This window comes from Bos taurus, chromosome 3, assembly GCF_002263795.3.
Source record: "Bos taurus isolate L1 Dominette 01449 registration number 42190680 breed Hereford chromosome 3, ARS-UCD2.0, whole genome shotgun sequence".
Lineage (NCBI taxonomy): Eukaryota > Metazoa > Chordata > Mammalia > Artiodactyla > Bovidae > Bos > Bos taurus.
Window position 1 is genome coordinate 56,564,376 of NC_037330.1, and position 16,373 is coordinate 56,580,748.

Consider the following 16,373-nt stretch of genomic DNA (forward strand, 5'->3'; position numbering starts at 1 on the left):
TGGCATGGAGAATTTTGAGAATTACTTTACTAGCGTGGCTTTCTTTATAGTCCAACTCTTACATCCATACATGACTACTGGGAAAACCATAGCTTTGACTAGATGGACCTTTGTTGGCAAAGTAATGTCTCTGCTTTTTAGTATGCTGTCTAGGTTGATCATAACTTTTCTTCCAAGGAGCAAGAGACGTAAGTCTTAGGTTTATAATTGCCTAATACTGCCATGGGCTTCCCTGATAGCTCAGTTAAACAATCTGCCTGCAATGCAGAAGACCCAGGTTCAATCCCTGGGTTGGGAAGATCCACTGGAGAAGGGATAGGCTACCCAGTCCAGTATTCGTGGGCTTCTGTTTTGGCTCAGCTGGTAAAGAATCCGCCCTCAGTGCAGGAGACCTGGATTTGATCCCTGGGTTGGGAAGATCCCCTGGAGAAAAGAAAAGCTACCCATTCCAGTATTCTGGCCTAGAGAATTCCATGGGGTCACAAAGAGTTGGACACGACTAGGCAACTTTCACTTCACTTTACAATACTGCCATGAACCAGTTTGGGGACTTAAGAATTAACACATAAATGCCCTGAGATTTTAGTGGTTTCATTATTATAATAATACATTTGGACCAGACAATATTGAAGATCTAAGACTCTCTAAGAAAGTTTTCTATTAACATTTTCTATAATGTTAGCAACATTGACTAGCTTTTGAAATTAAGCAAAGGTCTCAGAACTATCCCATGGTCGATACCTGAAAACAAAATTATTTTATCACAATAGGAAAACACCTAGCTTAATCACCTACAAAAAAAGAGGTCAGTACATTGTTTCGTTCTTGGCATGACTGGAGAAATATAGGATTGCACATATTATCTAAAACTTCAGGGAAACACAGGAAAACATTTCTTCTAATCTTAATAGGAAAAAAGAGCAAAGAAAACCTAGTCCAAATACCAAATGAGAGGAAAAAAGGCAGCAAAAAAAGCAGAGAGAGAGAGAAAAGCACAAAACCAAGATGAAAAAAATAAAGCAAAAATATTTTTATGAAAATAAATATAAATAAAGTTCTTTATTAAAAGATTGACTCTAAAATTGTGTTAAAAAGCACGGTCCATCAGATTTTCCAGGTAAGGGTACTGGAGTGGGTTGCTATTTCCTTCCCCAGGAGATCTTCCCAACCCAGGGATTGAACCCAGGTCTCCCGCATTGTAGGCAGACGCTTTACCATCTGAGCCACCAGGGAAGTCTGAATCCAACTATATGCTGGACTGAAAAATATACATCTAAATTAAAAAGATCAGTAAAGATTTACCGGGTTTATATAAAACAAAAGATTAATGACACAAAAAGTACACAAAAGACACTAGATAAAAAATTTTAATTTAGAATAAAAAAGATAGACTTGACAACAGAAGTATAAGTAGGAGCCATTATATACCTAGTAACTGGTATTAAGCTATATAAAGCGCACAGCTCTTACACGAAGCGAGAGAACTAGCCAGATACACAACGGAGACCTTGAAACAGTTTTCCTTCTTCAATAAATCAGTAGACCTAATAGAAATTATATTTAACCAGTAATTTTTAAATAATATAATGTTTTAGTTTAAAGTTTATGAACCTCTCAGAGTACATAGACTTTTAAAATATGTAGAATATTTTTAGAAGTTGATCATGTACCAAAAAAAATTAAACTTTGATAAATTCTATAAAGGAAAAATATACAGTCTACATCCTGCAACTGTAATGAAATAAACTGGAAAATAGGAGTTGGTAAAAAAGGAAACTTTATTTGTAAATTAGAAAAATACATAAGTAACTCTTGGATCAGAGAAAAAATAAAAATTTTATTATAAACTACATATATATTAGAAAATTGTATATTAGAATATTTCATATTAAAACTAAATAATATATTTAAAACTAGTCAGAAGAAATAGGAGATCTCTATACTTGCTTTATTAGAGCAGAAGTAATTCAAGTAAAAGACTTAAGCTTAATTGAATTTAGGAAGTTAGAAAGTAAAAGTAATTTTTGAAAGCAGATGGAAATAAATAACAAAAATTAAAGCATATAATAATGAAAGCAAACATAGAAAACATAATAGTCAAGCATATTCTGGAAAGTTCAGAAAAAAATATAAATATATAAAAGAACTTAGGACAATTACAAAAGATGAGAAATGAGGTAGAACTAGAGATATGAGAGACACTCTTAAAATTATACAATACCATATACTGTGAAATTTTCAAAATTCACTAATGTTCTGGGGAAATAGAAATGGCTAAAATTAATTCAAAAAGAGCTAGTAAATTGAATAATTCTTTGTCAGTGGAAAAAAAATTAATTCCAATAAGATTTCTAAGTCAAAGCTATTTTACCAGTCTTTGCACGTCTTTAAAGAAATCATCTGTTCATCACCTACACATTTTAGCACAGAAAAAGATGGGAACATATTTCATAGTGAACATATTCACAAGAACCTAATGAAGATAACATGGGGAAAAATTACAAACCAATGCTATTTCTGAGTATAGATATAAACTCATAAGGAAACTTCTTGAAATTGGGATCTCTTAATTAAATAATGAAGACTGTGAGCTTTTATCCTATTTACAAGCTGATAAGTTAGCCTGCCATAGTTTCATGAGGCAGAAGAAACAAGACTTTGGGGTCACAGATGAAGGATTTTATTACTTATAACACGGAAATTAGCCTGAGCATCAGTATGTATGTCAGTGCCCCTTGCCCTCAATTCTCAGAGGGGTGAAGCTACATGGACCCATATAGATGCCGGCACATTCAGTGGGTTGTATTACAGGAGAGGAACCCTGAGCTTAGGAAACTCAAATCTTTAAAAGTGGACAATAAGAATCCTCCCATTGCCCCAGAGGGAGACATTATCTTTTTTATAGTGGACAGTAAGCATGAGTGCTGTTTGCTCCAGAGGGAGACACTATATCTTCAAGGCTATAAGCAAACCTGCCCTTTACTTTGGCGGGAAAGACTATCTCTGTCTTTGAAAAGACATTCTGAAACAAAGAGCAGTCAGTGCCTCTGCTTACACAATACACAGAAATATAAGAGATCCATGGAGAATCACCTCCCAGTACATCATTAGTGGGTAGTTTTCTAAAAATGCAAGGATGGTTTAATATTTAAAAATAAAAATAAAGCAAAGGAAAACAATATAATACAATTCAACATCTAGTCTTGGGGGTTAGAAAGAAAACTTTTTTTATAAATAGAAATATTACTTCTTTAAATGTCTAATTTAAATCTGTTTAAATCTATCTGTTAAAATCTATGCAAATATGTTAAATATTTATCCTAAAGCAACAAGCAACATCCTTACAGTGAAACCCTACAGGCATTCACAATAAAATCAGAAACAAAATAAGGATGGCCATTATAACTGCGATTATCTAACATTATTCTGGAAGTTCCAGTCAAAGAAATGAAAATAAAACATATATAAGAAGTATAAGTAACAAAAGTCATCATTATTTAGGTGACACAGTTATATGTAGACAATGCAAGAAGATCAAAGGAAAACTTTAAAAACACTGAGTTCAATAGAGAAGCCACAGCAAAATAAACATTTAAAAAATGTCCAGTGCAAGCAATAATGAGTTATTTTAAACAATGTTAAACCATAATAACTGGTTACATAAGACTCCATTTCTGGTAGCCTCAAAATTTTTTTAAAAATAGAAATAACCTGAAGAAGAAAGACTGCCTCCTATACAAATATAAATTCAGCACTGTTGAGGCTTTCAAAAGAAAGTATTCAAAAAAGTCACATGTTCCTATGTGGTAAAAGGAATTTTGAAAGTTATTAAATATTTCCAAGTTGAGCTGTAAAAATAACTATATCAAATTAAATTCCCAGTAATAATTTTGGGATCCGATTTGATAAAAAAAATAAATGTTAAATGTATATAGAAGAATATCATATGATGATGACAAGCAAGTTTCTAAAAAAAGAGAAATGAGAAGGAACTTATCCTTCGAAACATTAAAGTATATCATAAAGTTACAGTAAAAACTTAAGCAAACAAAGAGTGAATTATAGAAAAATAAGCCTACAGTGCAATGGAGGAAAACAGAGACCAGAAAAAGTGTATACACATCATAAATCAGTAGAGAAAGGATGGTACTGAGTCAACTGATTTTTTTCTTGAAAAAAAAAAAAATCTCTCTTACATGAAATAATATCTGGATGCTAAAAGCTATATTTTTAAAATAAAACCATAGGAATCTAGAGTGACAGGTGAAATCTTTGGGGAAGGCAAGGACAAAAGCCAAGATGGAATAAGTCATGAAGAAAAATGAGAATAGGTTTAGCTGAATAGAAATTTTTTCAATAAAAAGTCACTTTAATATAGTATTAAAAGGCATTCTATAACAATAATAAAATATTACAAAAGTAATGTTAGATTTATTGTACAATGGAGACAGCATTGGGTAGTTTACAAGTTCAAGCTCCAATTTACATACAAAAAATGTTCATGTGTTATTTATGATATAAAATAAATAAAAGGTGATATAATCAAGTGATTAGGAGCATGGGAGTAAATCCCAGTTCCAGCTATTGCTAGAGATATTACCATGCCTCAGTTTTATTATCCCTAAAATGAGAATAATAATACCAAACCTCACAGGGTGGTTGGGAGAGTTATGAGAAAATGCAGCTTGGGACAGAGAAAACACTGGATAAATGTTAACTAGAGGAGTATTAGTTGCCGTATGAGATATAATCACTTAGACTTTCACTCTTGACCCACTCGAATCTCCCATCTGTGTCAGGAAATGCATGAGAGATAAACACAGGAATCTAACTGATGGGCATCTATGCATAATCTAATTGCTGATTAAACCAGATTAGAGAAGTAACTCAATCTGTGGTCCAAAGAAATGAGTCTTATTTGCAGAATAAGAGAAAGAGAAGTTGGCTGCACTCTAGAAACCAGGAGCTCCAAGGAGATGAAGAAGGGGCTGAACCAAGAAGCCTGGGGATTTCACAGGATCATGGTGGTAATGACTGAGTCTTTATGACTTCTCCATCATCACCAACCAAGGAACTCACCCCACCTTGGCATCCAGAGAGGTGACAAGTCAGTGTTCTTCTTACATGTCTCTTTCTCGGTCAGCAGAAAGGACATCCTCTCCACCTTCAGCCATAGAAACATGAGGTGAGAGGGATAAGCATTTGCCATTTCATCCCACCTTATTATTTGGAAATAATTTTAAATGAAGGAATTGCAATGGGATGCTTTACAACTGTTCAGAAGTATTTTGGACATTGGAAAACTATCATAATACAATGTTGAGGGGCAGTGTGGAGCAGAGTCCCATTATTTATTCATATTTGCAGAGGAAAATTCAGTAAGAAAAACAATAAAGTGTTTTCAAAAATTGGTTATTTGATGGGTAGTGAGCTTATAGGCAATTTTAATTTCTTATAGTTCACTGTATTTTTGAAACTTTCTTCAGTTTTTATTACATTCTTATTCAGAAATAAAGGAGAGAAATATGACTGGTTACTGGCTTCTTCAGACAATTTCAATTTCTCAAACCAACAATACTCTAATTTAAAAGGATTTAAAGTATACGGTTTACTTCTTGGCACTGAGATTTTAGAAATGGGCCAGGAAAGAGAGACTTTCCCTTTGTTTCTATATGCACATCTGTATTTTCTTTACAAGCACACATTACTTTTGAAATTAAAATATAAGCCATTAAAATTTGCATTTTAAAAAGTGGGCTTTTTTAAATCTTCTACATCAAGAGACAGGAAAAACAAAGCAAAGCCAAATATATATGTGTAAACGTTAAAGTTTATGGGTGGGCTTGGGTAGCCTACCACCTAGAAGCTGGGTATTTATTTCAGGGCTCTGTTTCTGTGAGGTTCAAGGGCACCAAACGGGCATTATAAATATTAATAAAAACTTCAAAAGCTAAGCCACATTTTTATGGAGTTAGGAGCATAAACTGAAAGAATTAATTCGGGAAGGAAAAGGTAGTGGTTTTCTATGGTTGTTTTGTTTTGCTTTTGCTGAGAAATCCAGCAGTTCCAATTCTGTCACAATAAGGAAAATCATATAGTTTGTTATTTTGAAAATCGGCAATGCTTGAGTGTGTATCAGGCCACAGACAAACACAGAGAGGGTCGAGAATAGTGTTTTCAGAGTAGAATTTATATCTAAATGTCTAGTTACTGATCTAGCCCCCAGGCCCTCCAGGAGTTGGGTCATCTATTAGACGATGCGTGTATGTTTGTATATATATGTTTTCTAAAAGCTGACCCCAAATCTGAAGAATGTGAAGGGCAAAAACATAGCTGTGTAACTGGCCTCTTGAAAATAAAAGCCAAATTGAATGAGCAGAAAGGATGGGCACTTCTAAGATGGGGCTGCTGGATGGTGAATACATGTGAGCAATGATGAGAGGGGACAGCCCTGCAGTCCTACCTTCCAGCCGGACTGTGCTCACTTTATGGGCTGGAGAGGGGCTGCATTAAAGTTTAATCATACTAAGACCATTTACAAGGCCATGTTCTATTTACATGGCCACTTTCATCACAAGAATTCCAGGATTTGGTAGACTTCTTCACATTTATTTTCACATCCCGACCGAAAAGTAAGGTGGAGCAGGTGCTATCTTCTTTTCACAGGCTGGGGAACCAGAGCAGGTAAACAGATCTTCTGTGTCCCCTGGTGAGACAGGGAGTTAAAGAAGGGAGGGCTGCACATTTTTTGTTACTCAGAAGGAACCAGGCTAGCACACAGGAAGGACTGAATTTGCCTTCCTGTTCAAGAGGAATCTGGATTAGATAGTGCATTTGGCATCAGTGAGCAGGGAACCAATGGATAGATGAATGAAATAGGGAGTTCAGGAAAAGCCCCATCTCAGGATGCGGAGGGGAGGTCTCCTTGACAGTCAATGCTGAAAATTCCACACAGTCCTTTCTTTACGTGATTGCATTGGAACCTCAAAAGCCCTCTGTAAAGTGTCAATAGCTCTAGAGGCATACTACATTTAGCCACTCTCAGACAATAGCATTGCAATATTAATTAATTTATGAAATTTGTCTCTAATTATATTGTTAGCTGAATCCTGAGTCCCAGTGGAACTAGACGCAGGGCAAAATGGAAGGAAGGAGTATCAGTCATGTTCTGCAAATTCAAGTCATTCTTGCAAAGAAGCTATATATTAATTAATGCAATTAGTTAACTAGAAAAAAATGGTCCAGACTATTTCTGATGGAAGCAGAATGACTCAGTGAGAGAATAATAATAATTCTTGTCCAAGTCTTGCCTGGCTATTCACCAGCTACACAGCAGCACACAAGTCAACCTCGCTAAGCCTTCACTTCTCCTTTGTTATGTGAGAATAATCATTCTCGGTTTGGATTCCCCCAAGGGCAAATACGGAGTTAAGGGTGGGGAATAAGTTTGGATGGTAATGCCAGGGATTACTGGAGAAGTGGGATGGGAGGAGGGGAAAATCATTCCAGTGGCTTCAATGAGGGGTTTCCACTGTGGTCACTGCTCTGAAGCTCTGTGAGAACCTAGAAGGAAACTGGGAAACTGCCTTAGAATTGTCCCAGCAAAGTGAGAGGAAGTTGGGAAATTCACGCAGGAACTCCCATTCCTCAAATGTTGAGAGTCATTCCTGGGCCAGGGATTCCTGGGCCAGGGATTCCTGGGTATTTCCAGCTTAGCCCCTCACTGGGCTGAGGATCTTCCCTTGAGACCAGAGCACACCTTAGGGAGAGACACTGATGTCGCACAGGAGACCAGACTGCTGGCAGGAGGCTTCCAAGGGTAGAGCAAGGAGTGGAGATGGGCATCAACTGTGTTACACAAAGAGCCGCTTCATATAGCTGATGCAGGAAGTCACAGAGGATAGTGTGGATACGATGGTTAGCATAACACAAGGCATGTAATAAAGAGCCAGTAAATGGCAATTGTTGTTATTGTCATTATTGCTACATTTTTACATTAAGGTGGGCTTCCCAGGTGGCATAGTAGTAAAGAATTCAGTTGCCAATGCAGAAGATGAAGGAGACAAGGATTCAGTCCCTGAAAGATTCCCTGGAGAAGGAAATTGGAACCAGCTTCAGTATTCTTGCCTGGAAAATCCCATGGATAGAGTATAGTCCATGGAGTCGTTAAGAGTCGGACACAACTGAGCGACTGAGCATACATACATACAGGCTTACAGTCACAGCAGAGGGTTCAGGGAGCCAGGAGACAGCTAAAAGCTCCTGAATAGATCTGAGAAACCCTAAGAATTGAAAAAAGTGAAAATAGTGTGAGGCTGTCAGAAGCAACCTTCATGTCCTTCCAAATTTTGCCTCCTTGATTCTGTGGGCTACTGGTGGGTCAGCTTGGCCAGATCTCTAAAGAGAACCAGAGAAGAAAAAAAGGTTGTGGATCCTCAATACCAGCCTTCCAAGATGGAAGCATACCTGCCAGTGGGAAATCCCAACCTTCTGGCTAAGACAAGAGCTACCTGACTACAGAAGGAAGCTGCAATAAATATTTCTGGTTTAACCTGGTTTACAGGACAGAGAACAGCTTCTCTGAAGTTTTGCTTTGACTTTAGGCCCAATTCAACAGGCATAACGCAAAAGGAAAATGAGGTCGCTCAGTTGTGTCCAACTCTTTGTGACCCCATGGACTGTAGCCTATGAGGTTCCTCCACCCATGGAATTTTCCAGGCAAGAGTACTGGAGTGGGTTGCCATTTCCTTCTCCTCAATAGGCATGAATCCCCACAAATTAACTCTCAGGGAAAACACAAGCATTTGAGGAAAGAACTGACATCTTTTGCAAAAGAGCACGGCCCTCAGTCCAGCACATGCAAGATGACTGCCTTTCGGCTGAGGTGGGAGATAATGGAGCCAGGTGAGCCCCCGTGGACAGGTGCAGCAGCCGCACTAGCTGGAACCATCACCATTCCCTTTGTGCAGTGTTGTGCTTCTAACCCCCTCGTACACGGAACACGGTTCACAAAAGGAAACTGCTTTGTTTGGCAGGTGGGAAATCATTTCAATGGTGCTATTTTTCTGTTTACTCAAATAAATATAAAGAAGCTTTTCTTTTCCACAAAGAATTGTTGTCACTATTTGAATCTATGTTGCTTCCAAAACAAACACCTTACTTTTAGTATCAGAGCAGAGCATTCTGTTCCACAGAGAAGTGATATTCTGTAGAAGGCTGGTGGGAAACTTGGAGAATATTGAAAGGATAAAAGTAATTTCAGAACAAACAACTTGGAAACTGTGTTTTCTGAACCAGGATTTGTCCTTCCCACAGGATGGACATTAAGTGACTGGAAGATGAAGGATTAGCCTATAGAGCATGGGGGGGTCCAGACTCTCCCTAAACCCACAAGAGATCTTACTAGACTGTTCTCAAAATTGTTTCTCTTTCTCTCTGCCAACTCTGAGCCCCTTCTTCTCCTACAAGTCCACTTCTGCTTCCAGTTGTGTTTTGTGGAAACCTCACTGCCTCTCTGATGAGCAGGTGCTTACTGAGACCTGGACCAGATCTCAAATTACAATGAGTCTCAAGCAAAAATTTCTAGATTCACTCATGGATTCCTTCTACCATAGCACAATTCAAGTTTCAATTCCTGCCATATCTACATCTGTGTCATTATTGCCTGGCCAAATTTCACTAGGATTCCTTCTAGTCCAATTTTTTATCTTTCCAATCCATAAAATGGATACTAACTTAACAAAAGAAAAGCAGATAAGCAAATATGCTCTTGTTATCGGTCGACTTCTCTCTTCTATCTTTTTGTATGAGTCAACATCATTATTATCATCCTCCTCAAAACAAGTGACAATCAGTGAGTGTTTATATGCATTATCCTGTGCCATTCTCCAAACACAACGAGGGAGACACCATTATCCCCATTCTACATAGGAGGAATCTGTAACCTGGAAAGATTTAGTAACTATTCTACAGCTAGACAGGGCAGCACTGGCAGATATAACCCAAGAATCTGCCTCCTCAGTTTGTGTTCTAAACCACCACATACTTCTGCCTTCCACTGCCTTATCAGGCTGTGGTCTCCTGGGGAACCATCTATAACAGCCATATATAGATCCCCTACTAATAAAGACTGCAGTCTTAATATCTTCCATGTGAGGTGCCCCATACATTGACACAGCCCCTTCCACATGCATCCTCTTGTTGAATTCGAATGGCAACAATTTCAATAGGGATCTGTCAGGTACGAGTCTGCCTTCTCAGCTTAAAAAAGAAAACTAGAAATTCAACATTCCCCATCCACAAGAACAGCCAATAAAGACATCTACTTAGCTTCGTTCTTTTTTCCTCTCCCTTCAGGGTGCAGGCTTCTCTCACACATTGTGCCCCTCTCTCTCTATTCCGCCTCTATAGAAACAGAATGTTGTTTCCTGTAAGCAAAGTGTTCCCCTGATGGGAGTGACATGCACGTATCAATGAAAGAATAAAACTCCCTCAGTTGAAACCTAGTTAGAACCTGCAGAATTTATAACTCAGCAGCAAGAATTTTCTCTTTGCTGAAAACTGGGGCATAATCAAGGCTTTCAATGAAGAGTAGAAAAGGGAAATCACCGAAAATCAATTCAGTATTTTTGAGGTGTGGAAGAGAAATAAAGGAAATGTTCTCTCAAGTATTTTGTGGTCAGAGAGATACGATAATTGTTTTCCTTTTTGAGGCCAAGACTTCTCCTTGGTTCATGGTGTGACCTTGCTGTGCCATTCCGTGGTCTGATCCTGCTTCCCTCAGCAATTCTAAGAATATAATCACACATCGGTAAAGCGCTCAGTGCAAACACTGAATGACTGGGATCAGTGTCACAATACTGCCTCTCATTAATGGCTTGACCTAAAGCAAGTTCTTCAGCAGACTTTCTAAGTCCATTTCCCCATCTGCAAAATGGGGATAATAAATCTACCTCAAAAGATTGTTACTGGATTAAATAAGAATCCAAAACACTTAATGTGCCTGATAGAAAGTCCTTAGCGAACTAGAGCTAACAATTTATACAATACTCTTTTTTAAAAAATCATTTCAATAGTCCTGGTTTGCTCAGTTTATTTAAATATCCTGCAATCTAGTGATGATAAATATTAATATAGATAGTAAGTTTTAGCAGTCTAGATAAATGATCACTGTGACATAATAAAAGGACACCCAGATCTCAATGTTTTGTGGTGGTGGTGGTGGTTTAGTCACTAAGTAGCGTCTGATTCTTATGACCCCACGGACTGCAGCCCTCCAGGCTCCTCAGTCCGTGGGATTTTCCAGGTAAGGATTCTAGAGTGGGTTGCCATTTCCTTTTCCAGAGGACTTCCTGATCTCCAGAGGATCAAACCCTCATCTTTTGTACTGCAGGCAGGTTCTTTGCTGCTGAGCCACAAGGGAAGATCTCAATGTCTCAGCATAGTCATTTTGCTTTTCACCAATGGCAAGTCCAAAGTGGAGGTTCCTGATCAGACCCACTTCTGGGTTGTCCTTCTTCAGTTGGTGACTCAGGGAACAAGTCATCTACTGCCAACAGACTTCTTCCATTTCCCTGTGTCTTCCAGTTCTTGGTTTTCAGTCACTTGAGGGAGGAGGGAGAGGAGCTAGAAGTCCATGTCCTACGGTCACCAGCATTCTGGTGTCTGGCCCTCGGTCATGTGACTCCCATCTAGACACACGGGGCTGGGAGATGCTGTTAGCTGTGTGTCCAGAAAAGAGGGGAAGAGTAGGTGTGGGTGAACATTGTTAGAAAAGATCAGGGAATTCATTTCACTTTTAATTTTCATACAGGAAGGACTTATTTTTTGGAGGCATGTACAAAGAAGAGAGTATATTGGTCACTTGTACATTAGAAACATGTCAGCAGAAAACAAAACTGCATGGATCAGAGGCCATACTGCAAAGGGGACAGAAGTGTGATTTTCATGTTCCCCTGACAGATCTCTACTCTGTTCTCCCTTCTTAATCAGTGTCTTTCTCTGTCTTCTAGCCTCCCAGACTCCCACCATAGGGCCCCATATAATGTTTCATATTTAAGACAATGATATCTTTTAAAATAGGCCTTATTTCCTCAGAGCCATATTGTCTGGGAGCTGACAACTAATTAATATGATAAGTAATTCACACAGCTAGAACAACGATTTTTTGTGGGAATTGTGTTTCTAGGCCCAAGTAACCTGTACTTTTAATAGGTTCCTTCCAAAGACAATGGCTTTAACCAAATAACGTTGATCTAATAGCACATGCTCAGTTGCTTCAGTCATGTCCAGCTCTTTGTGACTCTGGGGACCGCAGCCGACCAGGCTCCATGGGATTCTCCAGACAAGAATACTGGAGTGGGTTGCTATGCCCTCCTACAGGGGATCTTCCTAACCCAGGGTTGAGCCTGTGTCTCCTGCATCTCCTACATTGCAAGCAGATTCTTTACCCACTGAGCCACCTGGGAAGTCCCAGTTTAATGGTAAGAACTGCTCAAATGTGAGAATCTCAGTCATGATGGCAGCTCAGAGAGAACACATGTAGCAGGAGCTGCTCTGATAGAAACCTTGGACATCTTAACTTTATTCCTTTTTTTACTCAACATTCGTCTTAACTGGGCTGGTGAATTACGTGTCCATAAAATGTTTTTTAACTGAATTAAAATTTTTATTTTATATTAGAGTATAGTTGATTTACAATGTTGTGTTAGTTTCAGAAAAGTGATATATAGAAAAGTGATTCAGTTATACATATGCATGTATTCGTTCTTTTTCACACTCTTTTCCTATATAGGTTATTATAGTATATTGAGTAGAGTTTCTTGTGCAATACAGTAGGTCCTTGTTGTTTATCTATTTTATATATGGTAGTATATATAGGCACCCCACTCCAGTACTCTTGCCTGGAAAATCCCATGGACAGAGGAGCCTGGTAGGCTGCAGTCCATGGGGTCGCTAAGAGTTGGACACGACTGAGCGACTTCACTTTCACTTTTCACTTTCATGCATTAGAGAAGGAAATGGCAACCCACTCCAGTGTTCTTGCCTGGAGAATCCCAGGGATGGGGGAGCCTGGTGGGCTGCCGTCTATGGGATCGCACAGAGTCGGACACGACTAAAGCGACTTAGCAGCAGCAGCAGTGTATATATATTAATCCAAAATTCCTAATTTATCCCTCCCCACCCCCATCTTTCCCCTTTGGTAACTATAAGTTTGTGTTCTATATCTGTAAGACTGTTTTTGTTTTGTAAATAAGTTCATTAGTATTTTTTCAGATTCCACATATAAGTGATACCATATAATATCTGCCTTTGTCTGACTTACTTCACTTAATATGATAATCTCTAGGTCTATCCATGTTGCTGAAAATGGCATTATTTCATTCCTTTTGTGGTTGAGTAATATTCCATTGTGTATATATACCACATCATTTTTATTCATTTCTCTCTCAGTGGGCATTTAAGTCATCTTCATGTCCTGGCAATTATAAATAGTGCTGCAATGAATGCATGTGCACTGTATCTTTTCAAATTACAATTTTCTCTGGATATATGACCAGGAGTGGGATTGCTAGATCACATGATAGAATGTTTTGCTATTAGGCTGAATCATTTAGTTTGAAAGGGTTCTTAGAAAAGCACTGCATATTTTGGAAAGAATTTTGTGTTGCTATGTAAGATTCCTTGTGTCATGCTTTCCTTCCCAGACATGGAAACCCAGTGCCCTGGAAGAACAGCAAAATGCAATGACTCCATGGAGGTCCCAGTCATCATCATAATTGTGTTCAGAAATTAAAATTCCTCATCGATTCTTTTTTTCTGTTTCTTTTTTATTTTTTACATTATGAAAGTATTACAATACATTTACGTGAGACTTGGAAAATACAGAACCAGGTTACATATAGCTTCACTGTGAAACTGAAAGTGAAAGTCGCTCAGTCATGTCCGACTCTTTGGGACCCCCAAGGACTATACAGTCCATGGAATTCTCTAGGCCAGAATAATGGAGTGGGTACCCCACTCCAGCGCTCTTGCCTGAAAAATCCCATGGACGGAGGAGACTGGTGGGCTGCAGTCCATACGGTCGCAAAGAATCGGACACGACTGAGCGACTTCCCTTTCACTTTTCACTTTCCTGCACTGGAGAAGGAAATGGCAACCCACTCCAGTGTTCTTGCCTGGAGAGTCCCAGGGACGGGGGGGCCTGGTGGGCTGTATGGGGTCGCACAGAGTCGGACATGACTGAAGCGACTTAGCAGCAGCAGCAGTCTTTCCCTTCTTCAGGGGATCTTCCCAAACCGGAGATCAAACTTAGGTCTCCTGCATTGCAGGTGGATTCTTTACCAGCTGAGCCGCAAGGGAAGCCCAAGAATACTGGAGTGGGTAGCCTATTCGGTCTCCAGCGGATCTTCCCAATTCAGGAATAGAACTGGGGTCTCCTGCATTGCAGGAGGATTCTTTACCAACTGAGCTATCAGGGAAACTCCACTATATATTACAATTATTTTTTAAGTAGCTACATCAAGATTTTTAGCTGGAGTTTCAATATCAAACTCCCCAAAATTAATAAAATGAATATACAGAGAAGAAGAAGGATATAGTAGACCTGAAACGCACTATCTTCATTGACTCTTGATTAGGAAGATATGACCACTTCTTCCTGAATCCAGGGCACTGTAGGGGGTTGGTTTTGATTTGGTTTTGTTTCTTGGATATGAGTAAATGCAAAGGTTTTTGTGGTAAATGTCAACAAACTAATCCAAGCTCCTTCAGCAAGAATTGTTTCTCTGTGAGTAGGTTCATAAATGCGCAATTTCTGGCTTCCATGCCCTGAATGTGAAGAATAGAACTGCTCTTTCTGATGTCATAAGGTAGGAGATGGACCTCTGCAATCTCATTCACAATATGAAGGCCACTATCCAGAGATCTGCTGTCACTCCTTTAAGAAATCAGACACAAGGAATGGGAAGAAAAGCAAGACTCTGCAGCTGGGGTGGCTGCACACAGAATCACCCTCCTCAGGAGTGTCAAAGGATCCCAACTTCTGGTGACTGTCCCAGAGGTCAGCTCTCACAACCAGCACCCTTTCCCTTCCTTGACACTTAGTGAGTGTTGAAGTTTTCAGTAACCTAGAGAATTAAAGATAACCACTCCCATGCTAGAGAGGGAGACTCTGGGATACCAAAAAAGAAACAACTTTGCCAGGACCATACATGTCATGATTGCTCACGGAGACCTGGTCTTGCCTCTAAATTAGCAGTCTTCACCTCCCAGAGCTCTTATGTGTTTGGTTTTCAGCAAACAGCAAGAGACAACCTCATTCCCACAACAGAATTAATGAAGAAGGGACGCACGCTACAGATAAAGCTGAGTTCAGATCCAGCCTGGCCACGCACTAGCTGTGTGACTTTGCAAAGTTCCCAGGCCTTGGTCTCTTCCTCTTAGATTGGGGATCCAAGGGTAATTGTAAGGACGTGTAAGCTGTTGTGTGTGAATGCCTAACATCTGGAAAGCATTGGCATGCAGAACTATTAATAGCTGATGATGATACTTTAATTTTTTTTAAGCTTATTAGACCCCACTTGGATATAGTGCCCTGGGCTGGGGCTGGCATACAAGAAATAGGATACATATGTGCTCCTGACAGGCTTAAAAATCTAGTTGGAAAGCTAGGTTACATGAAATAGCAAAAGAGTATATTTTCAGTGCTAAGTGAATAGAACACAAAATAGTACAGAAGTAGGAAACAACAGTAATAAGTAGAAGTGTCAGGGAAATTAAGGTGGTTTTGGGAAAGAGTTTGAGACAGACACTAGAGGAGACATATTTTGCCCACTCCAGAGTAAGTGGTTTGAGCAGCAATGGTGAGGCTTATATATTTAACAAGAAACTCTCCATTTACCCAACTGATTGGATCTTTGATGGTAGATTCCAGACTCAATTAATGAGACACGTGGATTGCATTTTGAGAGTCGCTTCCTGATGTCTTGCAAATTCTGCTTTGCAACAATCTACCTGCCTGTCTCAAAGTCTGGCTGTGCCACAAAAGACCAGTTAATGTCACAAAGAACACTTCAGGGTGTCAGTCAGTTCAGTCACTCAGTTGTGTCTGACTCTTTGTGACCCCATGGACTGCAGCACGGCAGGCTTCCCTGTCCATCTCCAATTCCCAGAGCTTACTCAAACTCGTGTCCATTGAGTCAGTGATGTCATCCAACCATCTCATCCTCTGTCGTCCCCTTCTCCTCGTGCCTTCAATCTTTCCCAGCATCAGGGTCTTTTCCAATGAGTCAGCTCTTCTCATCAGGTGACCAAAGTATTGTAGTTTCAGCTTTAGCCATCAGTCTTTCCAATGAATATTCAGGACTGATTTC

At 39.2% G+C, this 16,373-nt stretch overlaps 1 protein-coding gene across 14 annotated transcripts in view; it reads right to left on the reverse strand.

The window, feature by feature from the left end:
• LOC132344881 (craniofacial development protein 2-like) overlaps nucleotides 1-16,373 on the reverse strand; it is a 124,756-nt gene that overhangs the window by 77,228 nt on the left and 31,155 nt on the right. For 3 of the 14 annotated variants that reach the window (XR_009493925.1, XR_009493933.1, XR_009493937.1), the window contains one exon: nucleotides 6-11,721. The exons of 10 other annotated variants lie outside the window; for them this stretch is intronic. The gene's annotated coding sequence lies outside the window, so the exon portion shown is untranslated. One more of the 14 variants, XR_009493928.1, reaches the window with a different exon arrangement.